The 20,124-nt window shown below is 44.0% G+C and overlaps 9 non-coding genes across 9 annotated transcripts; 4 read left to right on the top strand and 5 right to left on the bottom strand.

Moving 5' to 3' along the window:
• Window positions 1–144: 144 nt before the first annotated feature.
• trnav-cac (transfer RNA valine (anticodon CAC)) lies at window positions 145–217 on the bottom strand. Its single transcript has one exon. It is a non-coding gene; the product is annotated as a tRNA-Val (tRNA).
• Window positions 218–742: 525 nt separating this feature from the next.
• On the top strand, window positions 743–816 carry trnan-guu (transfer RNA asparagine (anticodon GUU)). Its single transcript has one exon. It is a non-coding gene; the product is annotated as a tRNA-Asn (tRNA).
• A 1,485-nt stretch (window positions 817–2,301) lies between these two features.
• trnav-cac (transfer RNA valine (anticodon CAC)) lies at window positions 2,302–2,374 on the bottom strand. Its single transcript has one exon. It is a non-coding gene; the product is annotated as a tRNA-Val (tRNA).
• A 1,396-nt stretch (window positions 2,375–3,770) lies between these two features.
• On the bottom strand, window positions 3,771–3,843 carry trnav-cac (transfer RNA valine (anticodon CAC)). The gene has a single exon. It is a non-coding gene; the product is annotated as a tRNA-Val (tRNA).
• A 525-nt stretch (window positions 3,844–4,368) lies between these two features.
• Window positions 4,369–4,442, top strand: trnan-guu (transfer RNA asparagine (anticodon GUU)). Its single transcript has one exon. It is a non-coding gene; the product is annotated as a tRNA-Asn (tRNA).
• A 1,484-nt stretch (window positions 4,443–5,926) lies between these two features.
• trnav-cac (transfer RNA valine (anticodon CAC)) lies at window positions 5,927–5,999 on the bottom strand. The gene has a single exon. It is a non-coding gene; the product is annotated as a tRNA-Val (tRNA).
• Window positions 6,000–7,824: 1,825 nt separating this feature from the next.
• trnan-guu (transfer RNA asparagine (anticodon GUU)) lies at window positions 7,825–7,898 on the top strand. Its single transcript has one exon. It is a non-coding gene; the product is annotated as a tRNA-Asn (tRNA).
• A 9,760-nt stretch (window positions 7,899–17,658) lies between these two features.
• Window positions 17,659–17,731, bottom strand: trnav-cac (transfer RNA valine (anticodon CAC)). Its single transcript has one exon. It is a non-coding gene; the product is annotated as a tRNA-Val (tRNA).
• Window positions 17,732–18,265: 534 nt separating this feature from the next.
• trnas-gcu (transfer RNA serine (anticodon GCU)) lies at window positions 18,266–18,339 on the top strand. Its single transcript has one exon. It is a non-coding gene; the product is annotated as a tRNA-Ser (tRNA).
• The last annotated feature ends 1,785 nt before the right edge of the window (window positions 18,340–20,124 follow it).

The raw sequence follows: 20,124 nt of genomic DNA, 5'->3' as shown, positions 1-20,124 counted from the left end.
CCCTCTAAATTTGGTGTCGTGTGTGCTCGGCTGTACATGAGTTGGTCAGCTATGTTGCAAACTACTTTATGATGAAACACAGGACCTTGCTGTCATTTATTTCCTTGCTTATTTATAGAGGTATGAAGGAAAGTAAAAAGACCTTGTTTCCACCCTGTTTCGAACAGGGGACCTTTCGCGTGTGAGGCGAATGTGATAACCACTACACCATGGAAACTGCTGCAAGTTGCAGACCTTTATCAAGACATACAAGTTGATTTTCGGCCAATGGAAAACATGGTGCTCGCTAGTCTTATTGCTGTTATTAGCTGCATTGCATATCTTGCCTTTTGTGGATGTTGTTAAATCCCTTGTGCACGTAGAATGTGTTCTACTTTGTAGCATGTTTTGTCTGTCGCAGCCCGCATTTCAAACGTTCTTCCTCTTAACCAAGTTCAGAAACCTCTTTTACTCCACAGGCATTGGTGGTTCAGTGGTAGAATTCACGCGGGAAACCCGGGTCCGATTCCCGGCCAACGCATTCTGTTGCTTTTATTACAGTTTAACTAATATTCATAAGGGACAAAAGCAATGTTTGTGACAACCGCAAGACGCAGGCATTCCACCCAAAAGGCATATTGGACTCGCCGAAGGCTGAAGCAGTGTACTTCTAGTTACGCTAATCCAAAGACAATGACATCGGGACATCGTAACATGAGATTTTATAATTTTTTGGGGATTAATTAATCATGTAAACCAGTAAGTCTCTGTGGCGCAATCGGTCAGCGCGTTCGGCTGTTAACTGAGAGGATGGTGGTTCAAGCCCACCCAGGGACGAAATCTTGATTCGACCACAGGTGTTTGAGGGTTTTCTTGTACAGCCCATGTCTTTCTCTAAATTTGCAAAAAAGTTTCTAGTTAAAACGTGTGCCACGTTTGCGACATAACTTTCAAGCCATTCTTGTTTAAACTAATGTAAATTACTGATAATCAATGCTACCGCCTCATATTGGCTATCATTAATTCAGTGTAGCATGTTTGGTCCGTCGCAGCCCGCATTTCAAACGTTCTTCCTCTTAACCGAGTTCATGAATCTCTTTTACTCCACAGGCATTGGTGGTTCAATAGTAGAATTCACGCGGGAGACCAGGGTCCGATTCCCGGCCAATGCATTCTGTTGCTTTTATTACATTTTAACTAATATTCATAAGGGACAAAAGCAATGTTTGTGACAACCGCAAGACGCAGGCATTCCACCCAAAGGGCATATTGGACTCACCGAAGGCTGAATCAGTATACTTCTAGTTACGCCCATCCAAAGACAATGACAATCGGTCAGCACGTTCGGCTGTTAACTGAGAGGATGGTGGTTCAAGCCCACCCAGGGACGGAATCTTGACGCGAGCACGAGGGTTTGAGGGTTTTCTTGTACAGCCCATGTCCTTCTCTAAATTTGCAAAAAAGTTTCTAGTTAAAACGTTTGCAACAAAACTTTCAAGCCATGCTTGTTTAAACTAATGTAAATTACTGATCATCAATGCTATCGCCTAAAATTGGCTATCATTATTTCAGTGTCGGGTTATAGACATCGTGTTGAAATCCCATGCAAGCCAAATTCTATTCATTTTGAATAAAATGCCAATGGATCCACAGTTTGATGTTTACTGCAATGTTTTCTTCAAAAAAATGCCATTTTAAATGTGGATTGAACCAGGACTCAGAAAGAAACACTACTTCAGATGGGTTCCAAATCACTTTGTTACAAGTAGTTTGTCTGGATATTCACCAGAGTTAACATCATGTAGTTTAAGACAGCAGAGTGGCGCAGCGGAAGCGTGCTGGGCCCATAACCCAGAGGTCGATGGATCGAAACCATCCTCTGCCATGATTTAGGTTTCAGGTGACAATTTGACTGGTTCTTAAATTGAAAGCAAGGCCAACACTCATTCAGACTACAGCTGTCTTCTCTAACTCTTTGGGAATTACACCTATGATTCCTGCTAAAAGAGAGGTTAAACATCTTATAAGTCAATCTAAACAGTACAGTTGCAATCCATTGAAAGCCCTGAGAATACAGTGACTTGAATAAATGAGAAATTTCACAGGTTTGTGCGTGACATTTTCATGGAACCCAGCATTCATGATGTTGAAGCCTGAGGTCTGCCTACATGAGAACCCTCTAAATTTGGTGTTGTGTGTGCTCGGCTGTACATGAGGTGGTCAGGTATGTTGCAAACTACTTTATGATGAAACACAGGACCTTGCTACCATGTATTTCCTTGCTTATTCATCATAGAGGTAAGAAGGAAAGTAAAAATACCTTGTTTCCACCCTGTTTCGAACAGGGGACCTTTCGCGTGTGAGGCGAATGTGATAACCACTACACCATGGAAACTGCTGCAAGTTGCAGACCTTTATCAAGACTTACAAGTTGATTTTCGGCCAATGGAAAACAGGGTGCTCGCTAGTCTTATTGCTGTTATTAGCTGCATTGCATTTCTTGCCTTTTGTGGATGTTGTTAAATCCCTTGTGCACGTAGAATGTGTTCTACTTTGTAGCATGTTTTGTCGGTCGCAGCCCGCATTTCAAACGTTCTTCCTCTTAACAGAGTTCAGAAACCTCTTATACTCCACAGGCATTGGTGGTTCAGTGGTAGAATTCTCGCCTACCGCGCGGGAGACCCGGGTCTGATTCCAGCGCGTTCGGCTGTTAACTGAGAGGATGGAGGTTCAAGCCCACCCAGGGACGAAATCTTGACGCGAGCACGAGGGTTTGAGGGTTTTCTTGTACAGCCCATGTCCTTCTCTAAATTTGCAAAAAAGTTTCTAGTTAAAACGTTTGCAACATAACTTTCAAGCCATGCTTGTTTAAACTAATGTAAATTACTGATAATCATTGCTATCACCTCAAATTGGCTATCATTCATTCAGTGTAGGGTTATAGACATCGTGTTGAAATCCCATGCTGTTCCAGTTGCTGTAGCTATCAGTCAAGGTGCCTGTTTGTTAAATAGGAGATGTTGGGCTCAAATCCCATCAGTGTCTTGATGTTTTTTCTGTAACCCTATCTCAGTTTGTTTTCAAACCACATGAATGCAAGCCAAATTCTATTCGTTTTGAATAAAATCCCAATGGATCCACAGAGTTTGATGTTTACTGCAATGTTTTCTTCAAAAAAATGCCATTTTAAATGTGGATTGAAGCAGGACTCAGAAAGAAACACTACTTCAGATGGGTTCCAAATCACTGGATATTCACCAGAGTAAGCATCGTGGAGTTTAAGACAGCAGAGTGGCGCAGCGGAAGCGTGCTGGGCCCATAACCCAGAGGTCGATGGATCGAAACCATCCTCTGCTATGGTTTAGGTTTCAGTTGTCTATTTGACTGGTTCTTAATTTAAAAGCAAGGCCAACACTCATTCAGACTGCAGCTGTCTTCTCTAACTCTTTGGGAATTACACCTATGATTCCTGCTAAAAGAGAGGTTAAACATCTTATAAGTCAATCTAAACAGTACAGTTGCAATCCATTCAAAGCCCTGAGAATACAGTGACTTGAATGAATGAGAAATTTCACAGGTTTGTGCGTGACATTTTCATGGAACCCAGCATTCATGATGTTGAAGCCTGAGGTCTGCCTATATGAGAACCCTCTAAATTTGGTGTCGTGTGTGCTCGGCTGTACATGAGTTGGTCAGCTATGTTGCAAACTACTTTATGATGAAACACAGGACCTTGCTGTCATTTATTTCCTTGCTTATTTATAGAGGTATGAAGGAAAGTAAAAAGACCTTGTTTCCACCCTGTTTCGAACAGGGGACCTTTCGCGTGTGAGGCGAATGTGATAACCACTACACCATGGAAACTGCTGCAAGTTGCAGACCTTTATCAAGACATACAAGTTGATTTTCGGCCAATGGAAAACATGGTGCTCGCTAGTCTTATTGCTGTTATTAGCTGCATTGCATATCTTGCCTTTTGTGGATGTTGTTAAATCCCTTGTGCACGTAGAATGTGTTCTACTTTGTAGCATGTTTTGTCTGTCGCAGCCCGCATTTCAAACGTTCTTCCTCTTAACCAAGTTCAGAAACCTCTTTTACTCCACAGGCATTGGTGGTTCAGTGGTAGAATTCACGCGGGAAACCCGGGTCCGATTCCCGGCCAACGCATTCTGTTGCTTTTATTACAGTTTAACTAATATTCATAAGGGACAAAAGCAATGTTTGTGACAACCGCAAGACGCAGGCATTCCACCCAAAAGGCATATTGGACTCGCCGAAGGCTGAAGCAGTGTACTTCTAGTTACGCTAATCCAAAGACAATGACATCGGGACATCGTAACATGAGATTTTATAATTTTTTGGGGATTAATTAATCATGTAAACCAGTAAGTCTCTGTGGCGCAATCGGTCAGCGCGTTCGGCTGTTAACTGAGAGGATGGTGGTTCAAGCCCACCCAGGGACGAAATCTTGATTCGACCACAGGTGTTTGAGGGTTTTCTTGTACAGCCCATGTCTTTCTCTAAATTTGCAAAAAAGTTTCTAGTTAAAACGTGTGCCACGTTTGCGACATAACTTTCAAGCCATTCTTGTTTAAACTAATGTAAATTACTGATAATCAATGCTACCGCCTCATATTGGCTATCATTAATTCAGTGTAGCATGTTTGGTCCGTCGCAGCCCGCATTTCAAACGTTCTTCCTCTTAACCGAGTTCATGAATCTCTTTTACTCCACAGGCATTGGTGGTTCAATAGTAGAATTCACGCGGGAGACCAGGGTCCGATTCCCGGCCAATGCATTCTGTTGCTTTTATTACATTTTAACTAATATTCATAAGGGACAAAAGCAATGTTTGTGACAACCGCAAGACGCAGGCATTCCACCCAAAGGGCATATTGGACTCACCGAAGGCTGAATCAGTATACTTCTAGTTACGCCCATCCAAAGACAATGACAATCGGTCAGCACGTTCGGCTGTTAACTGAGAGGATGGTGGTTCAAGCCCACCCAGGGACGGAATCTTGACGCGAGCACGAGGGTTTGAGGGTTTTCTTGTACAGCCCATGTCCTTCTCTCAATTTGCAAAAAAGTTTCTAGTTAAAACGTTTGCAACAAAACTTTCAAGCCATGCTTGTTTAAACTAATGTAAATTACTGATCATCAATGCTATCGCCTAAAATTGGCTATCATTATTTCAGTGTCGGGTTATAGACATCGTGTTGAAATCCCATGCAAGCCAAATTCTATTCATTTTGAATAAAATGCCAATGGATCCACAGAGTTTGATGTTTACTGCAATGTTTTCTTCAAAAAAATGCCATTTTAAATGTGGATTGAACCAGGACTCAGAAAGAAACACTACTTCAGATGGGTTCCAAATCACTTTGTTACAAGTAGTTTGTCTGGATATTCACCAGAGTAAGCATCTTGCAGTTTAAGACAGCAGAGTGGCGCAGCGGAAGCGTGCTGGGCCCATAACCCAGAGGTCGATGGATCGAAACCATCCTCTGCTATGATTTAGGTTTCAGTTGTCTATTTGACTAGTTCTTAATTTGAAAGCAAGGCCAACACTCATTCAGACTGCAGTTGTCTTCTCTAACTCTTTGGGAATCACACCTATGATTCCTGCTAAAAGAGAGGTTAAACATCTTATAAGTCAATCTAAACAGTACAGTTGCAATCCATTCAAAGCCCTGAGAATACAGTGACTTGAATGAATGAGAAAATTCACAGGTTTGTGTGTAACATTTTCATGGAACCCAGCATTCATGATGTTGAAGTCTGAGGTCTGCCTATATGAGAACCCTCTAAATTTGGTGTTGTGTGTGCTCGGCTGTACATGAGGTGCTCAGGTATGTTGCAAACTACTTTATGATGAAACACAGGACCTTGCTATCATTTATTTCCTTGCTTATTTATAGAGGTAATAAGGAAAGTAAAAAGACCTTGTTTCCACCCTGTTTCGAACAGGGGACCTTTCGCGTGTGAGGCGAATGTGATAACCACTACACCATGGAAACTGTTGCAAGTTGAAGACCTTTATCAAGACTTACAAGTTGATTTTCGGCCAATGGAAAACATGGTGCTCGCTAGTCTTATTGCTGTTATTAGCTGCATTGCATTTCTTGCCTTTTGTGGATGTTGTTAAATCCCTTGTGCACGTAGAATGTGTTCTACTTTGTAGAATGTTTTGTCTGTCGCAGTCCGCATTTCAAATGTTCTTCCTCTTAACCGAGTTCAGAAACCTTTTTACTCCACAGGCATTGGTGGTTCAGTGGTAGAATTCTCGCCTGCCACGCGGGAGACCAGGGTCCGATTCCCGGCCAATCCATTCTGTTGCTTTTATTACATTTTAACTAAGATTCATAAGGGACAAAAGCAATGTTTGTGACAACCGCAAGACGCAGGCATTCCACCCAAAAGGCATATTGGACTCGCCGAATTCTGAAGCAGTGTACTTCTAGTTCAGCTAATCCAAAGACAATGACATCGGGACATCGTAACATGAGATTTTATAATTTTTTGGGGAGTAATTAATCACGTAAATCAGTAAGTCTCTGTGGCGCAATCGGTCAGCGCGTTCGGCTGTTAACTGAGAGGATGGTGTTTCAAGCCCACCCAGGAACGAAATCTTGACTCGAGCACAGGGGTTTGAGGGTTTTCTTGTACAGCCCATGTCCTTCTCTAAATTTGCAAAAAAGTTTCTAGTTAAAACGTGTGCCACGTTTGCAACATAACTTTCAAGCCATTCTTGTTTAAACTAATGTAAATAACTGATAATCAATGATATCACCTCATATTGGCTATCATTAACTCAGTGTAGCATGTTTGGTCCGTCGCAGCCCGCATTTCAAACGTTCTTCGTCTTAACCGAGTCGCTCTCCCTCCCCCAACGTTGACCTCGGCACTCTGACCCCGTATCTCAGCGACTCTGTCACAAACCTGGGGGTAAAGTTTGACTCAGCTTTTAAATTCGAAAAACAAATCAGCAGCGTCGTTCAAAAAAGCTTTTATCAATTACGCCAAATAGCGAAAGTGAAACCGCTTCTATCAAGACATGATCTTGAGAAATTAATCCACGCTTTTATCTCGACTCGTCTTGATTACTGTAATGCCCTGTATGTTGGCATTAGCCAGGCCTCCCTCGCCCGCCTGCAGCTCGTGCAGAACTCTGCTGCTCGTCTGCTAACACAGACCCGCAGACGTGAGCACATCACCCCTATTTTAGCGTCCCTTCACTGGCTCCCTGTGCGTTACCGAATACATTTTAAACTCCTTTTATTTGTTTTTAAATGTCTAAACAACCTCGCGCCAACCTATCTCTCCGACCTCCTTCAGCCTTACTGCCCCACCCGATCCTTAAGATCAGCCGATCAGCTGCTGTTGACGGTCCCTGACACAAGGCTGAAGCTTAGAGGTGACAGAGCTTTTGCCGTTGCTGCTCCCAAGCTCTGGAACGACCTACCCCTGAGTGTTAGACAAGCCTCCTCTCTTCCTGTTTTTAAATCTCTCTTAAAAACATACTTTTATTCCATGGCTTTTAACACTGAGTGATATCCATCCTGCAATGGCGCCCCATAATACACCTGCTGTGATCCTGTTTTTATGTTTTTATTAATTCTATTTTAATTATTTATTTTTTATCATGTTCTGTTTGTGTTGTGTTGTGTTTGCTCGGTACTCGTTTTATCTTTTAACCTGCTCATTGTACAGCACTTTGGCTACCCCTGTGGTAAATTTTAAATGTGCTTTATAAATAAAGTTGATTTGATTTGATTTGATCGGGACATCGTAACATGAGATTTTATAATTTTTTGGGGAGCAATTAATCACGTAAAGCAGTAAGTCTCTGTGGCGCAATCGGTCAGCGCGTTCGGCTGTTAACTGAGAGGATGGTGGTTCAAGCCCACCCAGGGACGAAATCTTGACTCGAGCACAGGGGTTTGAGGTTTTTCTTGTACAGCCCATGTCCTTCGCTAAATTTCTAGTTAAAACGTGTGCCACGTTTGCAACATAACTTTCAAGCCATTCTTGTTTAAACTAATGTAAATTGCTGATAATCAATGCTATCGCCTCATATTGGCTATCATTAATTCAGTGTAGCATGTTTGGTCCGTCGCAGCCCGCATTTCAAACGTTCTTCGTATTAACCGAGTTCATAAATCTCTTTAACTCCACAGGCATTGGTGGTTCAATGGTAGAATTGGTGGTATAGCTCGGTTGGTAGAGTGGCCGTGCCAGCAACTTGAGGGTTGCAGGTTCGATCACCGCTTCCGCTATCCTAGTCACTGCCGTTGTGTCCTTGGGCAAGACTCTTTACCCACCTGCTCCCAGTGCCCACCCACACTGGTTTAAATGTAACTTAGATATTGGGTTTCACTATGTAAAGCGCTTTGAGTCACTAGAGAAAAAGCGCTATATAAATATATTTCACACTTCACTCATTTATAGAGGTAAGAAGGTGTCGGAGGCCGATTTTTACATATATCCGTATTTAAGTGTTACTTCTTTATTTTCATAGTCATATTACAAAACAGCTAGTGTTCTTCTTCCAATTGTGGTCTTTTGATTGTCTGCAAGTACTGTGTGATAACCTTGACTTTCGGAATGTAAGGAGGACAGATACTCCTTTTCCTTATCTGTTCCTGTGCCCAGCTAAGGAGGACAATGGGCATGTGTTTGGGCTGGAAAGAGAGACAATGAGGGTGGGAGCGAGAGACACTTTATAGAAGAGAAGGTTTCCATATTGCAGATCAGACCATCTTAGCTGCGCGATTGAATGTTCTATGCTGGACTGGTCTCACCCATTTCCAAGGCTTTGGAAATAAAATTACAAAGTACCTATTCTGTCTCTGGTGGTTCTTCTACTCAGCTGTACTTGTAGCTTGGGAGCGACCAGCAACTTGAATTCCCTGGGAGGAACAACTGGTCCAAAAGCAACAATTTGGGGGCTTAGTCCGGGGTGACACGCTGAGAATTGGACACCTCTTGCACTCTTCTGGACAGACTCACTTGGCCAAACATTAAACAAGGTAAGCAGAGCCTTTTTCTAAAATCTGCTTTAGGAGTCTGTCTTGAAGTATGTAAGTCAAACACTGTTTGTACCCCAGACACAGAGTGGACATTTTGATGGATTGATTGCATTTTTGCCTTGTCCGCCATTACATAAAAAGTTGTAAATAAGTGGTCAACTCACGTCATTGTGTCTCGACTACCGTGATGGGCAGTTTCATTGACGAATAAGGGTGTAGCTCACCCTGGGTCATTGGTCGTCGCCTAAACGAGTAAGGGGTTCGAGGCCCTTCGTATGGTACGATAAATTCTGAGTAACGGGTTCGAGGCCCTTTGTATGGTATGATAAATTCTGAGTAACGGGTTCGAGACCCTTCGTATGGTACGATAAATTCTGAGTAACGGGTTTGAGGCCCTTCGTATGGTACGATAAATACTGAGTAACGAGTTCGAGGCCCTTCGTATGGTACGATACATTCTGAGTAACGGGTTCGAGACCTTTCGCATGGTACGATAAATTTTGAGTAACGGGTTCGAGACCCTTCGTATGGTACGATAAATTCTGAGTAACGGGTTCGAGGCCCTTCGTATGGTACGATCAATTCTGAGTAACGGGTTCGAGACCCTTCGTATGGTACTTCGTATGGTACGATAAATTCTGAGACAAAAGACACAATGGCCACGGAGTGTGACAGACAGGAATGTGATGGCGGTTGGGGAAAAATGTGATGAATGTACTGTTGTCGACAATGAAATCAGCAGGTAGAGTTTAAAAAGAAAAAAAAAAAAGAGAACGTTTCTTGAAAGGGTTAAGAGGGAGTTTACAATACTCGTAAAGTCGTGAACTCAAACGTTTGGTAAATTAAGAAAAGTAACTGGAAGTTTTGGTAAAGTGAAACGCAGAGAAAGAGCTTTCGTGCAGTTTTTTCCTTGTGTGTGTGTGTGCTGCTGGTTGCGTGTGTGTGTATGTGCTGCTGGTTGTGTGCTTGTGTGTGTGTGTGCTGCGAGCATACGCGTGCTTGTGTGTGTGTGCTGAGAGCATACGTGTGCTTATGTGTGTGTGTGCGCTCGCTTGTGTGTGCGTGTGTTGCTATTGGTGACGGTGGAGTCCGCGGGGAGAGACGGAGGGGGGGAACAAGGTGAAGTAGTTAAGGAGATGACTCGAGCACAGGGTGAGGAACCTAACGGTTTAAAAGAAGGCTTACAGAACATATGTGCTCGAGAATTTAAGAGTTTGACGGAAGAGAAAAGAAAGTTAGGGAAGAATAAGATAAAATGGACGGGCTGGTCTTTCGCATGTCGCGCATGCACCAGACTATTCAAACGACCCGCCCAGACTTTGACTAAGCCACCGCCCCCTACTCCAGTGACAAGCGAGGGAGGTACTCACACGCCCCCTCTAAGATTGAACCTACCTCCAAAACTTAAAATGTCTCCATCGGCTCAAATTCTTAACCCCTCCCTTTGCACGTCTGACCATTTTCCTCTGGCAGACGTGCAATCTCGCGCGTGCATACCAGACATTTTTGACACATAACGCTGACAATAGGGGCCTGCTTCAATATAAGTCTTTTGCCGTCACAGACATGCAAGCCATTGTTGACCTTGCTTTCCCACCTGTACCTCAGGGAGGGAACCTTTGGCTAAACACTTTGGACAAAGCTAACCCTGATATACACGGTGCCAAAAACAACTCATGGCAGGGACATCTTATTCATCACATGCAAAATTGGACAGAGCAGGATGATAACAACAAGGCTAGTGGTAGAGTAACAAGAAAACAACTACTTAAATTACAGATCGCTGAAGATGAAAAGTTAAAAGAACCAAATGGTCAAGGATCAGTTAAAGTATATTCAGCAGTGGGTGACCTTGCTTTTGAGTCCCAGCAGGTGGAGGAAATAATCCTCAACAGACGTGCGACCAGACGGTTGGACTCGGGTGGTGGACACGGTGCTTTAAGGCCAAGACAGGGTGAATACTGTTTCATCTGTGACCAGCCGGGTCACTGGCAACGTGAATGTCCTAACTCCTCTGAACGAGACAGGCTCCCAATTGCAGCCAAAACATCATACAGGCATGGCAAAGGACGCCCAAGGCAGAAGCCCCAGCAGGAAATACAGACAGGCCCCCTGCTGGACATAAGTGTCAACGGACAATGTTATCAGTTTGTGATTGACACTGGTGCCACCCACTCATTTCTGAATGCAGAGGTACCAAAGAAACTGTGTGCTTCCTTTTTGAAGGTCGAAGGCTTCGCTGAGGTCACAAGAATGTTACCTGTCACCAAACCTCTTCCGGTTCAGATTGCTGGACTCTCGTTGAAGCACCCCCTCGTGGTTGACCTGCACACACCGGGCCTAATTGGTAATGACCTCCTTTACAGACTGTACCCTGACATTCAATATCGCACAGAAGGAACCTTCCTGGTGTTACCTGACGGCTCAACCACCAAGCTGCGACACCACTACCAAGGCTCCTCCATGAGCTCATACCACAGCCTGAAACACCAGAAATGGCTGACATCTCCAACTGCTCTATCAGTGAAAACCCTGGCTGACTGAGATGCTTCCGTGTGTTCCGCCATCCGACCCGCCACATGTTAGACACTCATGCCAGGAGGCTTTTGACTCCTTTATATTTATATATGTTGGAACTCAAAGTGTGGCTGCTCCTGTTGACATATCTTTGCTACAACTACCATGGTATAAGATGGACACAATTGCTGTCCCACATTGTTCCCTTGCTCTCTGCCCCGCCTACAAAACCAAAGACTTAGGTCCAATGATAAAACACGGCGTAGCTGCCACTCATTGCACCGACACCCAAATACCACATTTTCTATTGTTAAGTTTTCTGTTAAGCACATAGCTATGGGCTGCACTTTGGACACCCCGGCTGTAGGCTACGAGGAGCTAGCAGCTACACAACAGCTGAGCTAAAACGACACATTACATTTAAGCATATCAAACAATTATAGTTGCTTATTACATACACATAGTCGCCATGACAGAAGTCTGATAGAAAGTATTCAGTAACAAACGTGTCCGCATCATTCGACTTTCTACAACATGAGCTTGACTTAATTTGTTATTGTGGCCACCAGGTGTGGTAAAATTTCAAATTACTATTGCGAAGGCATCCGCCATAAGGTTAGTATTTTTCTAGTGTTTGTGTTAATATAAATATAGGCATATTTTGAAGCTTTCACCAGATTGAATACGTAGCATAAAATTTAGGGTTTAGTTGAGTTTGAGTTATTTCTGATTTCGCTAAGGGGTCCACTACCCTAATACCACCCTCCAGTGGTCCACAGAGACTGAAATGACTTTCATTGACCTCAATCATGACCTGTCCTCCGCCCCTGCTCTTGCTGTACTTGACTATTAGCTGACCTTTTTCTTAGATGTTTCTGAAAGTGATAGTATTACTGACACAGTCCCTTTTTCAGAAACAGAAGGGGGAGGAGGTGAGGGTGGATTCAGACTCTTGGATTCAGACTCCTTACAACAAAATTGACATTTTTCCGACTCAGACACATTCCATAGTTTTAACATTATTCCCGTGGGTAAGAAGTTATAACTAAATTTAACTTGAAAATAACCATTTTATACATCGATAGTAGTTTAGTAGATCAATTTGGAATATGGAGGAGGTGAGGGCGGATTGTGTATAGTTTTTGACTTCATTGATATGATCAATCCGGTGAAAGGGAAAAGATACTTGCTGACTTGTGTTGACAATCACAGTGGTTGGCCGGAAGCAACCCCAACCCCAAATAAGGATGCAAAATCAGTAATTAAATGGCTTGTGAATGACCTAATTCCCCGACATGGTTTCCCCAAAAAGATTATGTCAGACAACGGCACCCATTTTAAAAATACTCACCTTGGTCGAAAATGCTCTTGGACTAGAACACAGGTTCGGTTAGGGGTACCATTCTCAGTCCCAAGGTAAGGTTGAAAGGATGAACCAGAACATCAAAAACAAATTGGCTAAAATCTGTGCACAGACCAAATTGAATTGGATTGACATGTTGCAATTAGCGTTAATGATCATTCGAATGTCCGTGAATAAAACTGTTGTACCGCCCTTTGAGTTTTTCACCCTATGAACTGCACACAGGTCAGCCCTTCCCAGGATCAACACCCCCCCTGGAAGAAGGAATCAGCGTAAAACCAAAATGGTATTTTACACAAAATGCAGAATTTGTGTGCCAGTTCTTCTGTACAGATTCGAGGATGACAGCCCGCCACTCCAGATTCCCTTCCGTCCACTGAGAGGGTCAAGATCAAGGTCATCAAACGCAAGTGGACGGAGCCCAGGTGGAATGGTCCCTTCAAGGTCGTGGTACGGACGTCCCACGCCCTTCGACTAGCTGGTACAGGGGACACCTGGTACCACCTCTATCTCCGCACACCCGCGGAGGAGCCTGCCACGGAAGGGGCCCAGAAGACGACGCTGAGAGACACCTCCCTCCGTTGAGCTGTTGTCTACCGTCGTGTAGATCTTCCAGATTTTCTACCTACATTACTCTGATCAACTTCTATATGGTATATCATTGCTTGAGACCAGTCCATATGCTAAATGTTTCTTAGTTTTTCCTGCTTGTTTTCAGCATAACTATTTGTGTCGTTACATTAAGTGAAAGGTTTGGTGTTCATCCCCGTTTCGTTACCTGAATTACTCTGATTTTGATAGATGAAAGGCATGATGTTATACCCAGTATTATTCCCTGACGGATTGGTGTTTGGGCTTGTTCTACTGACCTTGTGTCTCAGTTCTTCCTTCCCGACGAAAGTGACTGACAAATGTCTTAGAACATACGGCGGACTTGAAATAGACTGGGTCTAGGGGGACAGCAAGACTTACTTTTTTTGACCTGTGCAGTGTGATTAATTGCGGGGGGGGGGGATAGTTCTTACCGTGGTAGTAACCTCTATCTTTGTTACGACTCAAACCTGAACCATTGGTGTCGGATGCGGACAACATACTCTGGCAAGTGGTGCCCCTTGTTGAAGCAGGTAACCCACTACACAGGGCCCTTAGATTACCATGACCCTTTATATGCCAGCATACCTCCACAATTCAAAGTTATTCTGAGAGTGATGACCTTTCAGAGGAATTTTGATCGTTCCCAGAACCCCCCTGCCCTTACAATTGCCAGAGCGGGTGTTATGACTAGTCCCTTTTATGTTGTTTTGGGGGTTGACCAGACTGGTACAGACTCTAAAGGGATTATTAAAATGAATATCCTTGAGAGGGCGTTAACTACCTCTTCCCCCTCTGTAGCACCTAAAATGCCACTCCACCTCGGTGACGTTACAAAGGCTCTTACATCTGTGTATACTAATGACATCACCACCGAAGACCTGGTAGCTTTGATCTTAGGAGCAGGTGCAGGCAACCTGTGGCTTAGGTGGATGACTAGCATGGCTAAGAGCCAAAACCTGGGTGACTGTGTTGCTTGTTCCGCTGGACGTCCCTTTCCCCACACTTACCCCGCCCCTTTTAAGTTGACTGACACAAATGGCTCAAACTGTCTTATCTCCTTGTTTTCTGAACCCACACCGACAGGTTGTGATTTGTTGGCTAGTGTGTACCCTCCTGTTGACAATTTCACCCGACTTCTTCCCCTTGTGGCCCAAAAGCTGAATTACACGTGTTTTCAATTCACAGGACCCTCTTCATCCCCCAACAAATTGGGTGACATTAACCCTTCCTGGTGCACCACACTGATAGATGGCTCAAAGATAGGCCCTTGGGCACGAGCTGACTTATTCTGGTGTTGTGGGGAGCATAGATTGTACATTAGAATCCCAACGTCAGCCGTTGGGCTTTGTGCTATGGTTAGACTGGTGACCCCACTCACCCTAGTGGGCACCAAATTAACACCCCTTGGAACTCCTGTTTCAGCGGCCTCTCTAACTTCCCGCCGACGACGCCATGTTTTATCTCGGAGGAGTGTAACGGGCTCCTTTGATTTGATGAGAAACCCTGATGGTGTTTACTTTGATGCAATTGGACAACCAAGGGGGGTCCCACCACAACATAAATTGTGGTGTGAATCCTGTGCAGGTTTCGAGAACCTTCCTATAATTGGTGCTATTTTCCCTGTGACTGCTACTAAAAATGTAGAACGCTTTAACTATGTTTTTCATAATCTGTTGAGACTAACCAACCTGACTCGTGATGCTGTTGAGGGGCTTGCTGAACAACTTGCTCCAACTTCCCTCATGGCCGTCCAGAACCGCATAGCCCTTGACCGTATCCTAGCCAAGGAAGAAGGTGTGTGTGCAATGTTTGGCAACCAATGCTATACCTTCATTCCTAACAACACCGCCCCCGATGGCTCGGTCCAGAGGGCCCTGGAGGGCCTCCATGCCCTGTCTAAGGAACTTACTGAAGTTTCCGGTGTCTCTGACCCCTTCAAAGATTGGCTCCAAGGCACCTTTGGCAGGTGGTCTGACCTAATTAAGTCTGCCCTGATCTCCGTTGGAGTTTTCTTGGCCATCATAGCCTCATGCGGTTGCTTGTGCTAGGTCTTTATGCACCCGCATCATTGTTAGAGCTGTAGAAGGTCAACCCAACCCCGTTTCTGGGTTTGGTATGTCACTGAAGGGGGTCAAGCAAAGTGGTGACTTTCGAGAAATGCTAGTTTCCTTCCCTGACAGTGACGACATTGACATAGATTCCATCCGTTTATCTCCCATGTAACTACCGTATTTTCCGCACTATAAGCCGTCCCGGGTTATTAGCCGCACCTTCAATGAATGGCATATTTCAAAACTTTGTCCACCTATAAGCCGCCCCGGACTATAAGCCGCGCCTACGCTGCGCTAAAGGGAATGTCAAAAAAACAGTCAGATAGGTCAGTCAAACTTTAATAATATATTAAAAACCAGCGTTCTAACAACTCTGTCCCAAAATGTACGCAAATGTGCAATCACAAACATAGTAAAATTCAAAATAGTGCAGAGCAATAGCAACATAATGTTGCTCGAACGTTAATGTCACAACACACAAAATAAACATAGCACTCACTTTCTGAAGTTATTCTTCATTCGTAAATCCTTCGAATTCTTCGTCTTCGGTGTCCGAATTGAAAAGTTGGGCAAATGTGGGATCCAAAATGGCCGGTTCCGTCTCGTCGAAGTCATCGGAGTCAGTGTCACTGTTGTCCAGCAGTTCTGTGAATCCTGCCTTCCGGAAAGCTCGGACCACAGTTGTGACCGAAATATCTGCCCAGGCATTTACGATCCACTGGCAGATGTTGGCGTCGTCTCCCTGTCTTAGTGAAGGTGATGTTGGCGTCGTCTGGCGCTGTCTCCCTGTCTTAGTGAAGGTGTGTTCGCCTTCTGTCATCCACTGTTCCCACGCAGTTAGCAGTCTAGCTTCGAATGCCCTGTTGACACCAATATGTAGCGGCTGGAGGTCTTTTGTCAATCCACCCGGAATGACGGCGAGTATTGAATTAAGCGCGTAAGCGTGTCTCTTAATGTGATGTTATGAGCTAGCAAATATAACAACTACACTACCCAGCATGCAACGATAGTGACGAGCATGCGCGGTAGCCCTGAGAAGCGTTGTATGCTGGCAGTTAGAATGTGGTTATGAGCACGCTGTGAGTAAACGTTGAGAACTCAGTTAACACGCCTCGTCTGCATTATTTATAATTAGACAGACAACACACTTAATAGGAGCCATTTTGGGGTCTTTACATAAACACACAAATGGAAATGAAACGTCACATATCCCAGCATGCACCGCGCGCTTCTTCTTCTTCCGGGGGCGGGTGGTTGCTTACAGTAGAATAAGAAGCGCTTCCTGTTCTATGGGGGCGGGTGCTTACCTTGGCGGTTGCTTGCGTAGAAGAAGAAGCGCTTCCTGTTCTACCGGGAAAAAAGATGGCGGCTGTTTACCGAAGTTGCGAGACCGAAACTTTATGAAAATGAATCTTAATATTTATCCATATATAAAGCGCACCGGGTTAAAAGCCGCACTGTCAGCTTTTGAGTAAATTTGTGGTTTTTAGGTGCGGCTAATGGTGCGGAAAATACGGTATGCTTTTATTTTTCTACTAGCTTGCTCAAAAAGGGGCGTATTTTAGAAGTGTTGTACTAGTGATAAAGATCTTTTTAGAAGATCTGAAGGGGGAATTGTCAGAGGCAGATATTTACATATATCCGTATTTAAGTGTTACTTCTTTATTTTCATAGTCATATTACAAAACAGCTAGTGTTCTTCTTCCAATTGTGGTCTTTTGGTTGTCTGCAAGTACTATGTGCTAACCTTGACTTTCGGAATGTGAAGAGGACAGATACTCCTTTTCCTTATCTGTTCCTGTGCCCAGCTGAGGAGGACAATGGGCGTGTGTTTGGGCTGGAAAGAGAGACAACGAGGGTGGGAGCGAGAGACACTTTATAGAAGAGAAGGTTTCCATATTGCAGATCAGACCATCTTAGCTGCGCAATTGAATGTTCTATGCTGGACTGGTCTCATTCTATTTCCAAGGCTTTGGAAATAAAATTACAAAATACCTATTCTGTCTCTGGTGGTTCTTCTACTCAGCTGTACGTGTCACAAAGAGCTTGGGAGCGACCAGCAACTTGAATTCCCTGGGAGGAACAACTGGTCCAAACACAACAAAGGATAGTAAAAGCACCTTGTTTCCACCCTGTTTCGAACAGGGGACCTTTCACGTGTGAGGCGAATGTGATAACCACTACACCATGGAAACTGCTGCAAGTTGCAGACCTTTATCAAGACTTACAAGTTGATTTTCGGCCAATGGAAAACATAGTGCTCGCTAGTCCTATTGCTGTTATGAGCTGCAATGCATTTCTTGCCTTTTGTGGATGTTGTTAAATCCCTTGTACACGTAGAATGTGTTCTACTTTGTAGCATGTTTTGTCTGTCGCAGCCGGCATTTCAAACGTTCTTCATCTTAACCGAGTTCAGAAAACTCTTTTGCTCCACAGGCATTGGTGGTTCAGTGGTAGAATTCTCGCCTGCCGCGTAGGAGACCCGGGTCCGATTCCCGGCCAATGCATTCTGTTGCTTTTATTACATTTGAACTAATATTTATAAGGGACAAAAGCAATGTTTGTGACAACCGCAAGACGCACGCATTCCACCCAAAAGGCATATTGGACTCGCCGAAGGCTGAAGCAGTGTACTTCTAGTTACGCCCATCCAAAGACAATGACATCGGGATATTGTAACATGAGATTTAATAATTTTTTGGGGAGTAATTAATCATGTAAGCCAGTAAGTCTCTGTGGCGCAATCGGTCAGCGCGTTCAGCTGCTAACTGAGAGGATAGTGGTTCAAGCCCACCCAGGGAAGAAATCTTGACGCGAGCATGGGGGTTTGAGGGTTTTCGTGTACAGCCCATGTCCTTCTCTAAATTTGCCAAACAGTTTCTAGTTAAAACGTGTGCCACGTTTGCAACATAACTTTCAAGCCATTCTTGTTTAAACTAATGTAAATTACTGATAATCAATGCTATCGCCTCATATTGGCTATCATTAATTCAGTGTAGCATGTTTGGTCCGTCGCAGCCCGCATTTCAAACGTTCTTCCTCTTAACCGAGTTCATAAATCTCATTTACTCCACAGGCATTGGTGGTTCAGCGGTAGAATTCTCACCTGCCACGCGGAACACCCGGGTCCGATTCCCGGCCACTGCATTCTGTTGCTTTTATTACATTTTAACTAATATTCCTAAGGGACAAAAGCAATGTTTGTGACAACCGCAAGACGCAGGCATTCCACCCAAAAGGCATATTGGACTCACCGAAGGCTGAATCAGTGTACTTCTAGTTATGCCCATCCAAAGACAATGACAATCGGTCAGCGCGTTCAGCTGTTAACTGAGAGGATGGTGGTTCAAGCCCACCCAGGGACGAAATCTTGACACGAGCACGAGGGTTTGAGGGTTTTATTGTACAGCCCATGTCCTTCTCTAATTTTGCAAAACAGTTTCTAGTTAAACCGTGTGCCACGTTTGCAACATAACTTTCAAGCCATTCTTGTTTAAACTAATGTAAGTTACTGATAACCAATGCTATCGCCTCATATTGGCTATTATTAAATCAGTGTAGCATGTTTGGTCCGTCGCAGCCCGCATTTCAAACGTTCTTCCTCGTAACCGAGTTCATAAATCGCTTTTACTCCACAGGCATTGGTGGTTCACTGGTAGAATTCTCGCCTGCCACGCGGGAGACCCGGGTCCAATTCCCGGGCAATGCATTCTGTTGCTTTTATTACATTTTAACTAATATTCATAAGGGACAAAAGCAATGTTTGTGACAACCGCAAGACGCAGGCATTCCACCCAAAAGGCATATTGGACTCACCAAAGGCTGAAGCAGTGTACTTCTAGTCACACCCATCCAAAGACAATGACAATCGGTCAGCGCGTTCGGCTGTTAACTGAGAGGATGGTGGTTCAAGCCCACCCAGGGACGAAATCTTGACGCGAGCACGAGGGTTTGAGGGTTTTCTTGTACAGCCCATAATCCTTCTCTAAATTTGCAAAAAAGTTTCTAGTTAAAACATTTGCAACATAACTTTCAAGCCATGCTTGTTTAAACTAATGTAAATTACTGATAATCAATGCTATCGCCTCAAATTGGCTATCCTTAATTCAGTGTAGGGATATAGACATCGAGTTGAAATCCCATGCTGTTCCAGGTGCTGTAGCTGTCAGTCAAGGTGCCTGTTTGTTAAATAGGAGATGTTGGGCTCAAATCCCGTCAGTGTCTTGATGTTTTTTCTGTAACACTTTCTCAGTTTGTTTTCAAACCACGTGAATGCAAGCCAAATTCTATTTGTTTTGAATAAAATCCCAATGGATCCACAGAGTTTGATGTTTACTGCAATGTTTTCTTAAAAAAAACGCCATTTTAAATGTGGATTAAACCAGGACTCAGAAAGAAACACTACTTCAGATGAGTTCCAAATCACTTTATTACAAGTAGTTTGTCTGGATATTCACCAGAGTAAGCATCTTGTAGTTTAAGACAGCAGAGTGGCGCAGCGGAAGCGTGCTGGGCCCATAACCCAGAGGTCGATGGATCAAACCATCCTCTGCTATGATTTAGGTTTCAGGTGACTATTTGACTGGTT

The sequence above is a fragment of the Nerophis lumbriciformis genome, linkage group LG25 (assembly GCF_033978685.3).
Source record: "Nerophis lumbriciformis linkage group LG25, RoL_Nlum_v2.1, whole genome shotgun sequence".
Lineage (NCBI taxonomy): Eukaryota > Metazoa > Chordata > Actinopteri > Syngnathiformes > Syngnathidae > Nerophis > Nerophis lumbriciformis.
This window is presented reverse-complemented; position numbering and strand designations above follow the sequence as displayed.